Genomic DNA, 4591 nt, shown 5'->3' with positions numbered 1-4591 from the left:
GGAGCGGCTGGGCCCGTGGGCCACGGCCGCTGGGCCTGCGCGTCCGGAGCCTGTGCTCCGCAACGGGAGAGGCCACGACGGTGAGAGGCCCACGTATCGCAAAAAAAAAAAAAAAAAAAAAAAAAAGAAGAGGGAATGAAGACACAGAGACAGACAGACAGACATGCCATGTCACAGCAGAGGTAGAGATCAGGAGGATGTAGCACATGACAAAGAACACCAAGGATTGCCGGCAACCCCCAGAAGCCAGGAGAGAGGCCTGGTACAGATTTTTCCCCATGAGCCTCCAGGAAGGAACAAACTCTGCCGAGACATTGATTTTGGACTTCTGGCCTTCAGGACTGTGAGATGATGAATTTCTGAGCTGGCAGACAGCAGCCTGTATCAACTTGCCGGCTCTTTAGGAAATGGGTCTTCCAGCTCTAGTTGAGCTGCTTCAGCCGATCCTCAGATTAAAGACTGTGAGCAAATAAATGACTGTTATTTATTTTAAGCAACCGAATATGGAGCGGTTCATTGCTCAGCATTAGATACCCGAAACACACATGAACCTCTGGTCCTGGGAGGCTTGTCTTAAAATCTACCTGTGGGGGAACCACCCAAACAAACAAATCATCTTCTATCTTCCATCTGGCAGACTGAGCCCCACTTCAAACACAATTTGGTCTTTTTGTTTTTTTTTTTTTAGCTGCGCTGTGCAGCTTGTGGGATCTTAGTTCCCCAACCAGGGATCGAACCCTGGCCCTTGGCAGTGAAAGCGTGGGGTCCTAACTACTGGACCTCCAGGGAAGTCCCTCAGTCTGGTTCTTATCATCCACTTTTCCAGGCCCTCAACTGCCCGAATACTGACACCTGGCTCCCTTGCCTGGTACTAGGTGTCCCCTGCAGGTCTTTCCCAAAGGTAGGGCTAGGACCTGGTTACCCTCGCCCCCTTCCCCAACATGTACACCATCCTTAGCTCTCCCGGCTGCCCTGGAGAGCCAGCCTCCATGGACTGGCCAGGGTGCCCCTGGGGGAAGTTGGTCTCTGCCCTTTCTGGTTTATAGCCCTTCTCAGCATGCTTCCCATCCCCACAGCCCAGCATTCTCCTGGGGTGGCCATTCTGGATCCCTGTTCTTTGTCACATGTAGCCCTGTCACCTCTGCTGCAAACCTCAAGACATCAATTTTGTGTTTCTTGGCTGGTATCCATAATGAGGGCCTGCCCCTCTGGGCTGGCAGAAGCTACAGTGGCCGATCCCCGCTATCTGTCACTCCACTGGGTGGTCAGTCTATTTCCCTGGCTAGGGATTGGGTCAGGAACGGACTTGTGGCTCAGTCCTGACCAATGAGGTCTGAAGGGATGTCTGCTGGGGGCTTCTGGGGAATACTGACTTGCTCCTAAGAAAGGTGCTTAGAGTGTAGCCTGCCTTTTTCTTCCTCTGGACTTGGTGTCTGCCTAGATGTGTCATCTGGGACAGCCAGGAGCTCCTTACGACCCCCAGAGAATCTAGTCTTAGCATGCGGCTGACATGAGGCCAGCTGAGTGTCCCTGACCTGGAGCCAGCCCTACCTCTGCACTCCCTGTTACTGACATCACCAGTTCCCATAGTGTTTAAGCCAGTATTTTTTCCCATAGTGTTTAAGCCAGTATTTTTCCAACTGTGGATCAGAACCCCTTAGTGGGCCATGGAATCAATTGAGTGGGTCACAATCAATAATGAAAAAAATGAGTTAGAGTAGGGAGGGACAGAATCGAAAATATCAGAATGCATCCCATGCCGTAGTACTTTGTGAAACTTTGTCTGGTGACATGGACGTGTGTGTACAGAGCCAAAATGGAAAGGGTATTTTTTACTGTGGACCGTGGTCAAAGAGTTCTAAAGCCACTGGTTGAAGCCAGTTTGAGTTGAGGTTTTCTGTAACTTGTAGTCAGAAGTATCCACGACACCCTCTTTTTCCATCCCCCACTTGACACAAACTCTTTCCTTTTTTTTTTTTTTTTTTTTTTGCGGTACGCGGGCCTCTCACTGCTGTGGCCTCTCCCGTTGCGGAGCACAGGCTCCGGACGCGCAGGCCCGGCGGCCATGGCTCACGGGCCCAGCCGCTCCGCGGCACGTGGGATCCTCCCGGACCGGGGCACGAACCCGCGTCCCCTGCATTGGCAGGCGGACTCTCAACCACTGCGCCACCAGGGAAGCCCTATATATCCTTTTTTATATTCTCACAAACTCTTTTCTCTCTGTCCTTCCCAACAAGCCACGTAGCACTCATTTCTGCCTTGAGTCTTCATTCACATTCTTGCCGCCGCCTGCAAAGCCCTTTCCCTCTCTCCCACTCCCCCCACCTGCCTGATCAGATCCTTCGAGTCCAGTCCAACTGAGTCCCTTCCTTCTGTGAAGCCCCTGGCAAGTATTATCTGCAGTGGGTAGGAGTGTGGGCTCTGCAGCCCCACTCCCTGGGTTTGAGTTCTCATTCTGCCACCTCCTTGCTCTGTGACCTTGGACAAGTTAATGAACCTCTCTGAGCCTCACTTGCCTCACCAGTAAAATGGGGATCATTACAGTTTCTGTCTCATGGGGTGGTTATGAGGATTAAATGAAGTCATGGTTGTAAACTGTTGCAACAGTGCCCGGCATAGCCAAAATGCTTTATAAGTGTCTGTGAAATAAATTAAATAACTGAAAGTTGTCATCGGGTAGGGTATTTGCTATTGCATGTGTCTGCTCGTGAGCCCATGCCAGGGCACCAGCCTCTCCCCAGGACTGGCCTTTGATCTCGCTCTTCCCAGATCTTGAGCTTCCCTCTAGGTTCCTGGCTGGCCTTGTCCTCAGCCTGCCTCCCCGATCCGCTTCCAACTGACTGCTCTCCCACCAGGTAGCCATGCCCACCCCCTGATTGCTCACCGCTCAAAGCTGCCCCTTCTACCCTCAGCCTCAGCCCAGGGGCCTTTCCCGCCCATCTGGGTGGGAACCCCAGAGGTGGCTTTCACAAGCTGATTTAGTGTAGAACTAATCTTTTCAGTCACAAGGGGAGAAAAAGGGCTGCAAGAGCCCTTGAGCACCATTTCATTGCTGGGAAGGTGGCATGAGGGGTCCTTCTGGCTGCCTGAGGTTTGAGAAGGATGGTGATAATACTAGTGATAGTAAGAAGATGATAATGGTACCTTCGAGCAGCCACTGAGTATGGCATGTGTAGCGCTGACCTGCCGGCCCTGGCCAGAGACTCTGTACAGAGCTACGTCACCAAAGCCACTCGAGACCCCTGCAGAGTAGGGACCATTATCCCTGCTTTAAAGATGATGGAAGCGAGGCACAGAGGGGTGGAGTCACTTTTCCAAGATCACACAGCTGGGAAGAGGCCAGGAGTGGAGAGGGGGCATGGGAAGTTGGAGGAAGCTCAGGTTTGACTTTTCCCAAAGCCCACTGTCTTTCCTCCCCCTCCTGTAGAGACCTTCCTTGTCCACTGGTCCGAATCCTCCTGAAAGTGGGGAGCCCACCGTGGCACTCAGCACCCCCTCACTGGCTCCAAGCCTGGCCTGGGCTGTCCCTCCCCAGGCCAGCTGGGTTTTGCTCAAGAAAACGTGATTAAAGTTGGTTTCTCCAGAGAGGGTCTGTTTTAAAGAATCAAAGCCTTGAAGCGAGAGGAATGTTCATAATTTTCATGGCGGTCTTTGCTGCTGGGTTTATTTCCAACTGGCCCTGTGCTTGGGCGGCCGTGGAAATATTAGACCTCCCGGCAAAACCTGCAGGGTTGTCAATTCAGAAATGGAGAGGAGAAAAATGAGAATAAAAACAAAAGCCCATCTCCAGCAAATGTTAGAATTCTGATGGCAACTAGCTACCTGGAATCCTTACCATGTGAATTCAGAATGAGAAAAAATCCATATCTGTGAAAGCGGGAGCGTCTCCAGCCCACTTTTAATTGCACCTGGAAAGGGGCTTAATATCTCAGCCAATTTCTCCATCATCTTTTGCAAATCTTGGGCTTCTTAGGTCCCCGGGGGGTTTGTGTAATAAAACGGGATGGTTAAAGGGCACGTTTCTGTATTAACGAATCTTTCTGCACTGGCTGGGCCTGAGCATTATGTAAATGTTTACTGTAATTAAGAGATGAAGTTGTCACGGTGCAGGATTTTGGTTGCTGGTGTGGAGTTCCTGCCGTGCCCCAGCCGTGAATAGCCACCCGAGAAGGAAGAAGCAGAAAGGGGAAAAGGTGGAAATGCATGCCTTATACGTGGCTAACCCCGGGAATAATCGTCTTGTTATAACGTGCCCCTGAGCTTACAATACAAGCAGGAGCCGGAGCCACGTCTCGGGAAGGCAGGTCTGGGCTCAGACATGTCGATTTGCCTTCCTGCCTCTGCTGTGGCATGGTGGCCACGCTTCTGTCACACTGCCTTGGGCTTAAAGTAGGATTTCTCTTGCTTGATCCCAAAGATGAGAGGATACGTGGAATTCCAAAAACCCTTATTTGTTGTATGAGTTTTTTTTTTTTTTTTCTTTTTTGTGGGAGGAGGGAGTGGTGGTGAATTCCAGCATTAAAAAAAAAATCTTGGGGCTTCCCTGGTGGCGCAGTGGTTGAGAGTCCGCCTGCCGATGCAGGGGACACGG

Source organism: Physeter macrocephalus, chromosome 21, assembly GCF_002837175.3.
Source record: "Physeter macrocephalus isolate SW-GA chromosome 21, ASM283717v5, whole genome shotgun sequence".
Classification (NCBI taxonomy): domain Eukaryota; kingdom Metazoa; phylum Chordata; class Mammalia; order Artiodactyla; family Physeteridae; genus Physeter; species Physeter macrocephalus.
The sequence above is the reverse complement of the archived record's forward strand: the minus strand, read 5'-3'. Positions refer to the sequence as shown.